This window comes from Dromaius novaehollandiae, chromosome 1 (assembly GCF_036370855.1).
Source record: "Dromaius novaehollandiae isolate bDroNov1 chromosome 1, bDroNov1.hap1, whole genome shotgun sequence".
Classification (NCBI taxonomy): Eukaryota; Metazoa; Chordata; class Aves; order Casuariiformes; family Dromaiidae; genus Dromaius; species Dromaius novaehollandiae.
This window is the reverse complement of record NC_088098.1, coordinates 77,909,854-77,925,322: the sequence shown is the minus strand read 5'-3', so window position 1 is coordinate 77,925,322 and position 15,469 is coordinate 77,909,854. Positions and strand designations below refer to the sequence as shown.

The following is a 15,469-nucleotide window of genomic DNA, read 5'->3' as shown; positions in this document are numbered from 1 at the left end:
TTGGATTTTCACTACTGATCTTTGGTGCATATTACGGTTATATTTCAGAGTCCTAGTAAGATGGGCTGAAGGAGTAGTACACAGATTGGTGGGCTGAAAATTCTTAGCCAAAACATACAGCTTAATTGGACAGGGAGATAATATGCTGCATGTCTGTAGTAGGCATGTTACAAAGAAGAAAACAAATATATGAATTAATAGCCAAAACACACACTGAGCTGCCAAAAAGTAGTCTTTGAGGTAAGAAACCATGTGATACAGAGATATTTACCAAAATGAGAACCCAGAGTAATGTTCCAGCTCAGTTATACCTCTGAGGGAAAAAAGTAATAGGGAACGCTCTTACAGGCAGTAGCATGTAAGCAGCAGTATGCCTTTTCCCCTCTTCAGTTTAACAGTGTAAAAGTAGTAACGTTACAAGACAACCCTGGGAAGCTCAGAAAGAATGTTTGAACTAGGTAGATTAGGCCACACTCCTAGTTCAGTAAGAAAGGGCCCCAGAGCTGGTGCAGGCTGGAAAGATAAGGGAGTTACAAGCAGTCTGCATTCCTGTGCCCCACACTCCAAAAGGGAGGATGTCAAGGCTTTGAAATAAGGCCTGCTTGGGCACCAGGACCTTGGGAAGCAAAACCTCCTCTCACTGCTGAAACAAAGTTAATTAAGGGGTCTGGACTATCTCCCCCTCGTCAGGACTTTGGGAGATAACACCTACTGACCTAGCTGGGGCAGTGTTAATTGATCAGGACCTTGAGAGGCAGGGGTGGGACCCAGGGAATGAAGAAATCACTAACCAATCAGTGTAAAAGGGAAAATTGCAAATCTGGCAATTTGTTTGTATAAATGCTACCTGAAAAGTTGGGGGGGGGGGGGGTGTGCTTGATTTGTGGGAAACCACCGAGCACCCAGGCTTGCGCAACTCTGAAATAAATAAACAAATGTTTCTCCTGAGTGTGTAATTATTGGCTTATTGCACACCAGGCAACGAATCCGCTTTTCGGACAACAGTAACACTGTGTTTCTTACGAAAGCTAAGCAAAATGAAACAGGAGAGGTGTTTTTCTCTGCTCAGTATTTGTTTCTTGAAACCCCTCTAGTGTAGAATCCTATTTTAGGAGCAACTTTTTTCCCTGGAAGCGCAAAACAGCCAGAAACTCAGCATATTTGGCTTCCTGATAATTCTTCTTGGCTGAGTATTCACAGTCTACAGAAGCCCTCTGTTATAATTTTTGCCAATTCCCTTTCTTAACTTTTTTCCAACAGGATGACTAGAGAAAAAAGGTGAAGGTCGGAGATGCAATATTTCTCAAGAATCTTCAGCTATCAGAAGGGTGCTTGAAGCCACAGAAACCATGTATTGAGGCTGCTCTCATTTGCACTGGAAGCCAATGTAGACTTTTGGGAGATTCAACAGTTTTGCCAATCCATCCACCTTCTTTCATCTTGTGTTAAGCACACACCAGGGAATTTGTGTCTTAACCACTGAAGAGCAGAGATGTCCTGCTGAAGGGCACATATTGTCCTAAATAAGCACATGGGGAAAAATGCGCCTCTGAACATAGCATGACTCTTCTGCCAGCGGGAAAGTTAACCACAGCTGCAACTGGGACATAGTGATTCACACCCAGAGAAAAATGTTTAGTCTAGATGATACTTACTTGCAAACTATTTGATCCAGCTGAACCCTTCTAACAACAAATATGATAAAAAAAGGCTGGTGTCAAGATGCACATTTCACATAGCAGTTGAGGGGCTGAAGAATGAATGCAACCTAGTTATCTTGTATACCCAAAACTCAAACCCCATAAAGAGATCACATTATAAGAGACTGGATGGTCTGTTCTCACAAATAAAAGTCAGGACTTTTTAGCTTTTCAAGAAGTTTAGAAAGCTTCAGAATCCAAATTCAGGTTAGGAAGTCTTAGTGCTTGGCCAGATATAGAGAACTTAAATACCTCATAGAGCAAGTAGATCACCATTGGAAACAGTAACAAAAAAATGGAAACTACCAAAGTATCTACCAACTAAAAGACTTGAGACAAATGATGAACTGGAAAAAGAAGTAAAAGAGACATCTTTGCACTGTCAGGTTTCCCAGCTGGCTGTGGGACAGATGGTTGACAAGCTCTCCTAGGTTTGCCAGCCGTCAAATGCTGGATAGAAGCTGTTACAGCCACTAACCACTGTATAGCCCAGGGGAGTCCGTAAGTGACATGGGAGCTCTTAGATCAAACTTTACACTACAGCAACAGTTCCTTTATAGGAGGTTGATCCATACAGATTTGCAAGATCTGAAGTTTAACTCTGAGGCAGAGCCTGAGCCAATTAATTTATTAAATCTCTACAATTACAAGCCTTAATTGCAACATCCTTCACTTCTGACAGTAAGACTAAAACAAATAATGCATTGCGTTTCACAGAAGAAAATCATTGCTAATCCTTAACTCTACTCTTTCATTGGGTTGCCCAAGGTCTCACAGGAAATCCTTTAATAGAACTGTGGCTAAATGCAGAGGTTTTAGCAGCAGCTTTAGAAATTTCAGAAATTCTTACCTTTAGCAACTCATCCCACATTTTTTTTGCCCCTTCAGTTGTGCATGCAAAATTCTTTGTAGGATTCAGTCATGAATTAAATAAATTCTCTGAACTGATTTACAATGCAGCTTGACAAAGAGTTGTGTCAGCAATGGTGAAGGTGTTGTGGCATGAGAGGCCGGGGCAAGAAAAAGCAGGAACTCATTAGTCTTGTATCATTGCCAAAGACTTCATACTTTGAAACTCTAACCTCTCAGCAAGGATATTTCATCTACCTTTTTAAGGAAGTTCTCCAATTATAAAATTTAGCAATTGTAACAGTTACAAACAACTTTCAATTGCCCCCATATTTGCAGGAAGTTGCAGCTGTGCCACATCAGGCCACCTCTCCAATTCCTCTTGGATGCTTTGCCAATACTCTGATACTCCCCTTCAGAGCCCTCCCTTCGCTTCTGCTTATTTAGTCTTAAATCCAGCCTGCAGTGCTGCCTAGGAAGCTTATAATAGGAGCAGATCCTCCACAGCCATCTAAGCAAGGAGGAGTAAAACAAAACTCTTGATAGTTGCAATCAGCCTAAATCTGTCACTTCCGTGAAATAGTCACAGCTGAGGAGATGGGAACAGAGAAGCAAAGGTGGGGGGGGGGGGAAATCATGTGAGAGGGAGAATCCTTGCCCAGCATGGAAGAGGAGGTCAGGGGCTGCTTACTGACAAAGAATTTAGGAGCATGACTTATGTAAAAAAAACCCAACTCTTAATGGAGATCATCTGTATAGCTTAATCAGGAAAATCAGCAAAACTGTATAGCAAACGGGCAACTTTATGGCAGAAAACTGGGACCAGCTACTCTTGCCTTCCTATTTGCTGTAAGGAGAGTAGTGTAAGGTTTGCAGGAAGTAGAGAAGCCATTAGCTACTATGAAATAAACCAGCTTCAGGATACATAGGACACAGCCACCATGGGATAGCATAAAATTAGGAGAATAATTATAACAGCTACAGACAGACCAATTAACACAATAGCTAAGATGATGCAATATGAGCAGTTTTTATTTGACAGCCCTTTTTAAAAGGTATAGCCTGTTCTTTGCACAACAGTTTTATCATTTTTGTTAATTTACCATTGAATGAAAAAATGAGTCACTTCAGCTTCATCATAACTCAGGTTTCAGTCTGTGAAAGCAGAATTGCTATGTACGCAACGTGATTTATTAAGACAATTTAGTACTCCTTTTCTAAACCTTAAGAAAAAGAGCCACTTCATTTCAGAGTTTTTTAAATCTTCATTTTCACTGGAATGTCCCAACATGATGTTTTAATGTCCTTTTCCACACATCACAGCAAGCAGAGATTCCAGGCTGTGGTTACTCCTCATGCCCCATCCTAAAGCAAAAGCAACCAGCCTAGCAACAAAACCAAGAGCAGAAGAAATTCATATTAATAATGATTTTATGTCTCCACAGAGGACATGCACGCTCAGCTGTATCTGACTTCTTTTTTCTTATAAAGCTTAGTGAACATATATATGCTTTACTCATATAAACTATTCTACCTACTCACAAAGGACTATATTAACACAGCTGAGATGCGGCAACAGTGACAAGCTCTTTTTATGTAGACACCTTAAGAAACCACAATCCTAAGCAAACAGAGGCAGTAGCTACTAACCTCCTGGTGATACAAGTGTACCCTGACTCGTAGGTGGTGGTAAGGAGGAAAATGGGAGGAGAAGGGAACGAGAGGTGGAAAAGGAGGTCAGTGGTCTCCTCCCCGACTCTCCTGCTCATGCTGCTGACCAACTTCAAGCAGAGCCTCCCCACACAGAAACCCAGAATTGGGCCTTGTTTCCTATGGGATTCTCCATAGCTTGCTGAATGCTGAATTCAAGGACCCACTCTGACCCATCTGCAATTCATTATTCTGTATCCATTGATTAACATCCATTTCTTATGTCAAGGGTCAGTTTAGCTCACAGGCTAAAAAGAAAACCAAATACCACTTTCTGATATCTATGCAACATGATATCTGAAGAAAAATAATTGTTTTCCTTCCTGTTACTTGTGACTCCTAGAGCATGTGTTTCACATACTGCCAAGGAAGAGAGTAATACACGAGGTACTTTGGAGGCCTTTTCTCCATCAGATTATCTTGATTAAATATCACCCCTTGAGAACAGAAAAGAGATGAATAAATATCTCTTTCATGGCAATATTCATTGCAGAATTACAGCTGGTGACTGGATAAAATACACGTGCAGATTTGGAGATCTTCATGACTCAGTTGAATCAAAACTGAACTTTATAAAATGGTGGATAAATTTCCCACCTCTCTCTCTACAAAAGCTACTTTTCTTTTTATTAGGCTTCAATAAACTATTTATTTACTTTCCTTTTTCTCACTAGACCATCTCATGTGCTAAGATTTTCCCTTGAGAGTGCATGCTTTCAGTTGGAGTCAGGGTCATTTGGAACCAACTGAGATCTGTGATTGTGTCAAATTTTTGATCATTTTGACATCAATCTGCATCAACCTGAATTGCCATAATTCCAAATGACACTTGTAGTTCAAGTAGCTCATGCTTTCATTGCCCCTATCACCTGGGCCTCTTTGATGGACTACGTTTCCCAAGAGACATGCACTCATGCAAATCCTGGCATATACTGTGACCTCCACACTGCTAGATCTGTTAGGGTACAGAGTAGGAAACACATGAATGTGATTCACCAGTGGAGAAGCACTTGGCCAATAAGTGCAATTCATAGTCAACAGTGAGGACACCTTGTCTCATCAAAGGCAGTGGAGGCAGACATAGCATAATGCCAAATTGGTCTCAAAAAAAAAAAAAAAAGAAAGAAAGAAAGAAAAAAAGAAAAGAAAAAGGAAAAACCTTTTGAAATATGACATTTTTCATAACCTTCTATCCTGCCACAAATTTGAGATTTTTTTTAAATTCCAATTCAGGATAAAGATAAATGCTGAAGTTAGCAGAATCCCCTAAGGGAAGGAAATTCTGAGTTTTAAATCAGCTCTAGTTATTCCTCCCCCCCATTTCATCTCATATCAGTACTTGCTATGTATTCCACTGTTAAATTTTTTCCTCATGTATTTAGCCCAGTCAAATCTTTTACTTAAGCTGTTCTTTAAAAGCTCTCCTCTCTCCAGTTTGTTGACTTATCAGGGGTAGATGAGACAGACATCACGACTATCCCCCATGGGAAAGCATCACAGTCTCTTTGACTAAACAGATTAACTAACTTCAGTTCATCTCCATTTCACTTTTTGCTGTTAGTCACAAGGGCACCTACTCCTGCTCAGTTACCACCAGGGTTGCACCTACCTCCTTCTCTCATCCCTCCTCACTTTCTCAAACCACCATGCTACGAGTTGAATTTCATTTTATTACCCACCCTCAACTTCTTTGGGGAGCCTGTGCAGCAAGTAAAATTGTTTTAGGTTACTCCTCAAATCCACAGCTTGTTCTCTCACAGTGGTGTCTCCTCTCTCATGGCAGATGACATAGAAATTACAGCCATTGCAGAATCCTACAGCAGCAGTTGCTCTGAGCAGTGCACTCTCCTCATGTTGTGCAATGACAAAAGCAAAAATAGCCAGAACTGCAAAGGGAAAGTAGGCTAAAAGTTTTCACCTTGAAAGCAAATAAAGAGCTTCAGAAGCCTTTTAAAACCACTTCAGGCAACCTGCAACTTAAATGTCAAATAAAATTCTTCATTTTGCAGGCTTCTTTAGACCAACTTCATACAGAAATGCCTATGTTTCAATACAATATTTTCTACTATATATTTCTATACAATATCTGAAAGTACACTTAACGTAACTGGTCTTTTTCTAATTCCCTTTTTCTCCAGTTTCCTCATTTCCTCTTCTGTTTTCTCCTTCCCTTTTGCTTATGCACTGTGACTACTTATGCATTACACTCCAGTAAAAAGGCAACCCTTCAAAAATCTGATAAAGTAAAAGCAAATATTTTCCAGTTTGAGGAGAATAACTCAGGTAATTTGCAAAAAATAGTCAAACCCATGGCATGTGAGAAACTGGGTTTCCATCATTTCATTTTTTCGTTTGTTTCTTGCTTAATTACTGTAGTCCTGATACAATCCATAGACATTTGGAAAGCAAACACTAACTTCAGTAAGGAAATATTCAAAATTTCTGATAAGTCTAGGGGGAAAACCTTCACTCACAGATTCAGTCTCTACTGGCAAGTCCTGCTCTCAACCTCCCATATGCCTGTGGCTTATGGCAGAGTCTGGGGGAGGAAGTCTGTAGGATGCATCCAAAGGGGCTGAACAAGCTGGAAGCTGTTACCAGGCACATGAAGGACAGGAAGGTGACTGAGAACAGTCAGCCAACGATAAATCAAGCCTGGTCAACATAATCACCTTCTGTAATGAGATGACTATTTCAGCAAATGAGGGGAGAGCAACAGATGTTCTTTACTTCAACTTTTGCAAGGCTTTCAACGTGGTTTCCCATACTAACCTGGTAGCTAAATTAGAGATGTACAGATTGGACAGGTGGACTACAAGGCAGGTGGGACCTAAGAACCTCCAGAGGCCCCTTCTACATAAAACATTCTATGTTTCTATGATTATTGATTACTATGATTATAATCACATTTAATATCAATTTTCCTTTGAAAAGGTAAAGAAGAGAGCATGAACCTAAGAGCAGGGAGGAAGCTGAAGACTGCTGTTTGCTGGTCTGTTTTGCTGTGTTCTGTTTTGCCTGCTATAAATGTGATGCTAACCTCTGTCAAACATGCAGAAGTCCAGGCCTTAGAAACAGTAAAAACTTCTAAAAGGGGGAAAAAAAACCCTGAATTCAATACAAAGTATTCTGCAGTTCAGGCTAAAACAACGTAGACAGTATAGACAAACTTAACTGCAGCTAATTTTTCCAAGCTATGTAATGTTCTCTTTACAGAAAGAAACAAAAATACCCTTAAAAAAAATCAAGTTTTACAGAGTTATACAACTTCCCTACACATTTTTTTCTTAGTGCACTAATCAAACACCCAGCTTCTCAGCACAGCGAATCCTGGTTTTGGACACTAGATTCTCATGGAGCCTAATAACTATTTTGTCCAGAGAGGGCTTCCTGAGACGTCTGAGACTCCGGCCTCAACCTGCTCCCCAGAAAACAATTTCTTTCTGTCAAGAAAACACTGACTGCTTAATGACATAAGTCATTAATAAGCATAAGACTCTTAAGTCTTATGAGAACCCAAATGAAATATTCTTATCATTCCAGTATCAGGAAAGCCTCTGAATAGCTACTGAATGACTGAGATCAGGGAGTGTTTGAACAGGCAGATTGATTTGAAAAGAAAAAGGCTTTGCCTTCACTCTCAGAAAGCCATAACCTGTGACTTAGCTTGCTCTATTCTTTTTACCCTGGGAGCAGCGATTTACACATTTCTGAAATGCTGTCATGTCAGAATGGGAACCCAAAACATACTCATACTACTCTAATCATATTTCTGTGCAAGCTTCTATGGGAAGCTGGGAAGAATGAAGTCATGCTCAACAAATGCTCCTCCTTCACCTGGCCAACTGTGTCTATAGCTCTGCCTCCCTGAAGGCCAGTAATACGATAGCTTCCCAAAATGCAATAAAAGAAAAAAAAGGCAAAAAAGTTATAGAAAGAGGGGCTTACTCTCTCTCTTCAATGCACCTATCTATCCGCACTGAATATATGGGAAACTGGAACTGTTTGTCCCTTATCTGTAAGGTGCCTCAGATGCATGGGCAGAGTGGTCATATACAGCCATGTTATACTACTTTTCTGACACTGGCCCAAAAAGGCCAAAGTGAGAAGAAACGAGTACGTAATGTACAAAATCTGACCAGCAAACCATCCCAGAGTCCCTCCATGTGTCTAGTTGGGCAGAGAGAGACACAATTTCAGCCTCAGCACATTCAACAGGGTTTGTCTTCCCCATTTTGCCTGAACTTCCTACTGGAAGGTGGGAATGCAGGACAGCATTTTCTCCTCAACATATATGTTAGAAAGGAAAGATCTTCTACCCAAGTGGAAAAAAGAATACATGGGATTTGGCAGTAAGGAAATCTTTTTATGAAGTTAATAATGTCAATGACATTGCTAGGGAGTTCTGATCTCTAACTGCTCACAGAAAAAAGAAGTTATTTCAAGTCTCACCTAGAGCAGAGAGAACACTGAGGTCAAATTTTCCAGTAGAGTTTCAGAAAGATAATGCATATATAAAAGAGAGGTTTAATTGAAGATATTCTGATGGGTCAAAAAACAAAAGCAAAAGGTATTGGTCAGCAATTTTTTACCTGAATAGCCTAAGGATTTTTTATGGGAAAATATCTTTCCTGACCAGTAAAAGGTAAATAAAAATGTATTTATTTTATGTTTGGTTTGTGAAATATTTACTACTTTTCTCAGCTGTTCTCTGTCTTTCCACTGGCCATCACATTTCTGCTCTGAGCTTCTCTCTGCTTTTCTGTAGATCTCTTTCCTTCTCCTCCAAGTGTTCTTTCCCTTAGCTCTATAATGTTCCACTTTTAAAAACACACAGAGAAAATACTGCTTCCCTAGAGCATTCCCAGTGGCAGCTATACAGGAGTTCCAATGAAATGATGCTTCCTGGATCATCAGCCTGACCCAAGGCCTTTCTTTTTTATTTTTTTCTTTTTCTCGTAAAGTCAAACCAGAAGACATGCAACATTTAAAAACCCTGTAATGTGGGAAACCTGCATGGCTGAAACTCAGAACTCTCAGATTCTTAGCAAAAGACGACTCCAGACAGAAATGGTGCCTTAATAAATTTTGGAAGCTAAGTTTCAATGTAGCCTGAACAGCTTCAGAAGACTTCAACTGAATTACTTTAAATCACAGAAAATATGCCTTTGTTGTCAAGAAGTGCAACAGCATGCACTGTAAGGAGACTTAGATAAAAATTGTTCCATATCACTCAATGGCTTCACATATTCAGCCTCTGACTTTTTTTCTCCCACATGTCCTGAGGAATTTCACAGTTAGGGAATAAGGGGCGATATGTATATATACTTCCAGTACTCTTAAAGGTACAAGACAGTTGGCTGCATTTATTACAATATACATTTTAACAACCAATTTCACTTTAATATAAGGGTTTTTACTTCAAGTAGAAGTAAATCTACTTCAATAGAAGAACGCCTAGGGGTCTAGACTAGACCTAGAATGGCTGGTTTCTAAATCCTGCTCATTGCATACTTTCTGAACAACCTTACATAAAATCAGATCCACAAAAGCTTTTAATTTTTACTAAGCTTTCCCACTTCTTCCATCTTTTTTAATTCAAGGAATAAAAAGCAGTATGCAGCTCATAACATCACTGTAAGTAAAGAAGTACTGTTGTACATAATTTACATTCAGACACTGGAGAGCTAAAGGGTCTGATCAAAAATGCACAGATATAGTCCAGGCGGCAGTTGGAAACCAAGTGGGAGAAAAGGAAGTGGAAAAGATCTGCCACTATGAATCGCATTCTTCTGCAGGATTCAAGCAGAGCCTAGAATTCATTTGGAATGGAATGGAATTCATGCTGGAATGGTACCTGTCTTTGGGTGCATTCCTATTGACACATTAGCGAAACTGTGAAGCAAGAAAGTTCTACAAAACATATGCAAAACAGTTTGTTGGTCGCTGCCCAACTACAAGTAAATCCTCTCTCTCTTCTTAGCTGCTCAGAGAAAATAGGGAAACTGAGAACAGCTGCAGGAGTTCTTGATGACTCTGGGGAACTGTCAGGTAGCATTCTGACAGCAATTATTAAAATCACCAACTGCATTCTGTGTGGAACAGAAGCAAGTCAAGGGAAAAAGTGCAGCGAGAACTCACACAGAAAGCTAGTAATAGTAAATGTACTCCTCTACATCTTTATTCCCAAACTATAGCTGTAGACGGGTCCACAGAAGGCATTAAAGGTGGGGCAGGATAGAAATTTGCAAAACTGGCCGTAAAATGAGATTCACAGCAATTGAGAAATAGTGGTTCCTCACATATCTCTGAGCTTAAGGAGGCTTTTTTGTTATTATTTGTGATACTAATAAAGAAAGAAGCTTATTATTTTTCCCATATCCCAGTGGCCATTGTGTCCCATTTTTTTCTCCATATGACTGAAGGAGACCACCCTTGATCAAATGGGCTTTGATCCCTCTTACAGCTTCTATAGGAGGAAGGAACCTGCGCTGTTAAGACAAATCCTATACATACTTTTTCCAGTTACTGTGAAACTAGGCTCATTTTCTGTGTACACTCCAGGCAGAAGACAGTGAGAGGTTGGGAATGAAACTGCAGGATATGAATATTTGTGGACAAGGACCAAGGGTAACATCCTGCTGGGGGAATGTGGTGAGAAACAGGGAGACTTTAGGCAGAAAAGAGCCTGCAGCTCAAGTGGTATACTTACAAAGAGGGATTCTAGAGGAAACTGAAGAACAAAAAAATTTGGAGTGAGAAGCAGAAGACAAGGAAGTAAGCAGAAAGTATAACCTAGCAGCTCTGTACTTGTGTGAGCTGTGAGCAGGGAGGACAGAAGGCTAAGAGCTGAGAAAGGGGAAAAGAAAGGGGGACTGCGAGCAGAGCAAGAGATTGCTAGAAACTAAATGAAATCTGGGGTTAAGGGAGAGAAAATAAAGTCCTTGGCCTCTGAGGAGTCTTCAGAAAACCAGCATTTTTCTGTGCAGCTGAAAAACTGATGTTCTGACTGTACAAATACAAGTTAAAGAGACTGTCCTGCAAAGTTAATAAGCTCAAAAGCCATCATTAAGCATGCAGTTTCTTACCATTTTAGATCTCTCCTAGAAGGGAGGAAAATTGCAACAGGATGCTACTGTGACTTATGATTTTCCAATATTAGGTATGGCAATTCTGTAGCTATAGAGGCTGAGACTTGTGTATTCCACTTGTTCTAACTCTGAAAAAGAAACAGGCAAAATTATCAGTGCAGCTGGACAGGGTACATACTTGTTTGTCCTTTCTTTTCCAAAGCCACGCTTAGCATAGAAACCTAGCAACAGAGACTAGGTGTTCCATTTCAATGTACACTGAGTAATTACACTGCAACACAATTTCCTCATCTGTCCTTCGGGCTAACATGGCACTGTCAGAGAGCACTGCACACACTTAAACCCAGGCATCTAAAATAATGTTGTATCTGCAGCTCTCTGCTCTGACAGACTGTTGATACTCCCTAATACTTGGTACACAAACAACAGATGTCATCACATTTAGCAATGGCAAAAGAAGAATCTATAGATATTAAAAAAATAACATAAAGGGACAGTGACATTAGAGAGAGGATTCCTTCAGACCACTTGTACACTCAGACCTGTTCTTTAACTACAAAGGGGCTGATCTCTTCAGTGAAGAACAAAAAGCACTTAGCCTGAATCCTTGAAGCTTGCTCCACAGCACAACATTAAGCAGTGATATTATATTAAAACCGGGGTGAGGGAAGGAAGCGTAGGAGGATAAAAAGACCAGCAGGCTGCAAGGTGAAGATACACTTGACAGGGAGAAGAATAAGAGCGGTTCAGCAGCATTTAACCAGAAACACAAGAAGATTTAAAAGCCTGATGTTTACTGTTAATGAAGCGGGGTTTTAGGCCTTGATGCCAAACTCACCCATGTTGGATGTCCCCTGTCTACAGCTGAGCTCTGGACAGGCCTAGAAATTCTCTTGACTTATCATGAATTCAGTCTGTAGTTTCAAATCCAGAAATGCGTATATTTAGAAATAAGAATTTGTTGGATAAGCATATCTGGCAGAATCTGTGAAAAGCCTCACATTGCCTTCACATGTAATGAAGCAGTAATAATGTTTGGACTGGGAAAAAAAGGCCTTTTCTCTGTCACCAAATATATAATTAAAATACATTTTTCTAAATATTTTGGCAATATTAAGGGAATCATTTTTTTTAATGGCCAGATTCACTTAAGCTAGATGGGAACAGTTAGGTACTGAGCTCTTTGAAAAATCTGATGCAGTACAGTTAAGCCTTAAGTCAATCACTTGGACCTTGCGCCAGTATCCTCAAGCCTAGTATCTACCTTACAAGTTCTTAGAGCTGCAACACTAGGAGCTATAAAATTCTGTCCCAGTTCCTGAGATATGAAGGGAGCTCTCCTATAGGCCAAGTATTGAGCAAGCGCATCCTGCACACAGCAATACGCACAGGTTGTTTTGTGTCTGGGATTCTCCACGCACATCAACAAAAGTTGCACTCACACATGGGACAGCTGTAGGTTACAGGAGATGAGATTTGCTCTTCAGCATTCACAACAAATGTTTGCTCTATGGCAGAACATTTAAACCAGCCAAATATTGTTTTTACTACAGAGAAGGAAAGGGTCAATGCTATCAGAAATGGATAGCATATGATTGCTCTTAAAGAAAAACTTTTAGTTTGGAAAGCTTAAAATTTTGCCTTACTTTGTAATGGTATTATATTTACTATTTTATCTGAACAAGTATTCTCAATCTTTCTTTGAATTCCTCCTCCAAATATCTGGATGAGGATACTTTCACCACAGCATAGAATACTCATTAGCTCATCAAAATAATCCTCTTCCTGGGCTAGAAAGAGAAAGAAATAGGATGAAAACATAGAACAGGCCTGTCACTTTTACTTATTTCATAATTCAGTGCTTACTATGCTTCATGTTGATTAAATAAGAACAACAGTAAAGGTACATTAAGTTTTCCATCCTCAAAACTGTAAATTCTTCTGACATGAAATCTGAAGTCATCATATATGGTGATCCAGTCATACTCGCTGTTCAAGCGGACTTTCCAAAGTTGATGGGACTTTCCAAATTTGTTTATGCAAAGGAACATCTGTTCATGCAAGGAAACTTTCCAAATTTGTTCCTTTAATTGGCTACCCTAACAGTTACGTTGTTACCCATCACCTGTCCTCAAAGCTGCAAATGACTGGGAAGTTCATGAGATAGAATATCTTATTTGATAGCTATAAATGGACAATACCCAACCATAACTGAAAATACTAGCAATACTTTCTCCCAGGCCCTTTCTCACATTAATGGACAGATGTTGAAATACATAAAGACAAAAAAATCATGGCTCTGATGCAGTCAATGGTAAAAGGACTACTTCTTTCAATAGAGCCAAGAATTCACCCCACATCTCAAAGACATGTGACTTTTGTCTCCACCATAAACTCCTCTTCGGTCTTTTGCAATAGCCCAGGAAAAAAAGTGTGGATTTTTCTGTTTTCAATTGCAACAGCCATCTAATTGTGAGGTGATATATAATCTTTGTTGCCCAAGACAGTTCATGTGGTTCTTTCAGGTATTACTTGCCTTCTCTTCAGCTAGGCCCTGCTGCATCCACTGTGAAGTGGTATTTACAGCACTTTTAGCAGAAACCCACTCAGCTGAAGACTAGTCTTCAGTCATTTCCTTGCCTCTCCTCATGCAGTGGACATGCTCATTTTGCCAAGCACCAGCTGCACTCTTCAGAAAACTTGTTTCACTGAGAGGCTGAATTGGTGTAATTCTCCTGCAGCCAATCAACTCTGCCTCTCCCAGCATGAGATAGGGAAGGGAGGTCACATGTGGCTATACAGGAGTCACTGCTGTGTTATTTGCTGGGTCAGTGGTCAATTCCTAAGTCTTTCATGTAACTAGAAATGTCACTGTTTCACCTGTCCTCTTTCTGCCGGCAACTCTGCCTCTTCCTACAGCATGCCTGAAACCCTCTTCTTTGCCAGATATTAGACTCCTTTGTTGGCCCCAGCTCCAATAGCAGTGGGGAGTGAAGTAAAAGTAGCAAGAACTAATCCAGGAACATTAGGTAACTCCAGAGTGGAGCCAACACAGCAGCAAGGGAAGTGTAAGGCCCTCTGGCACTGAATGAGGATCAAGCCAGAGCCAGGAATGTAGAAAGGCAGGGAGGAGAGAGATGAAAGCTGACCATTTCAATACCTTGCCATTTCAGCTGAACCAGCAGCTTGCAGACTGCTGGAGGAGGGGGCACCTTGGCTTTCAAAACAACAATAATACGCATCTAGCCCATCTACCACCCTTTACAGCATTCCTTCACACAGTGTTCCTTTGTGGTGCACAAAACACAAATTCTTTGTCTTCTTAATCAAAAAAACCCACTAGTGTAAGAAAGAAACAAAGAAACCAAAAGACCATCCCTCCTCCCTCAAAACAAGAAAAACACCCAAAGGCTATCCATTTTTGTCCCAATATTCAGTACTCTAAAAACATCTGATACACTCACCAAAGCAAACAGCTGGCTTTCTGTAGAGCTGTGTTTGCCAAACCCTTTCATTTACAACACCAGGACCATCAGCCAAGATAAGGAAGATCCTGCTGTAATAATCACAGAACACCTTGCAGCAGAGCACTGCAGAGAAGCCCGATCTGGCTGCTACTGAGCTGGCTCCAGAAGGGGCAGTGATAAAGCCAGACTAGGGCAGTGCTGCACCTCAATTACCTTTACCAATTACTAATTAACCTTGCTCCCATAACCCACATAGAACACTAGCAGCTAACACTTTTTTCATCCAACTTTTTGGATCTAAGTTCATACCATCCCCCAGCACTGTTCTGACTCAGCCAGAAGTACCTGCCTGTTTGTTGCTCCTTGCACTGCCCTCCATTGCACAGAACAGATACATGCTGAACTAAAGAAAAGAGAGAACATAAACACGAATATGTGCATCTTTGGGGGCTAGTTAGAGCTGAGGGCAGAGACACCATACTTTACTATTTGACCATCTCATATTTAAGGAAATGGACTTTCACAACAAGGAGAAAATTTCTCTTCCTGACTAGAAAACCTCTACAGACCCTTAATTTTTCATTCCTGTTGCAGTCAAAACATACTTAGACTAGATGCAACTATGTTCCCCTATTATGGCATCAAAATGAAT

The 15,469-nt window shown here is 40.3% G+C and overlaps 1 protein-coding gene across 7 annotated transcripts in view; it reads right to left on the bottom strand.

Moving 5' to 3' along the window:
* The window catches only part of FAR2 (fatty acyl-CoA reductase 2), a 151,041-nt gene that overhangs the window by 100,079 nt on the left and 35,493 nt on the right, over positions 1-15,469 (bottom strand). For 4 of the 7 annotated variants that reach the window (XM_064517503.1, XM_026102402.2, XM_026102403.2 and 1 more), the window contains exon 2: positions 11,348-11,478. The exons of the other annotated variants lie outside the window; for them this stretch is intronic. The gene's annotated coding sequence lies outside the window, so the exon portion shown is untranslated. The remainder of the gene's footprint in view (positions 1-11,347; positions 11,479-15,469) is intronic. 7 annotated transcript variants of the gene reach the window in all.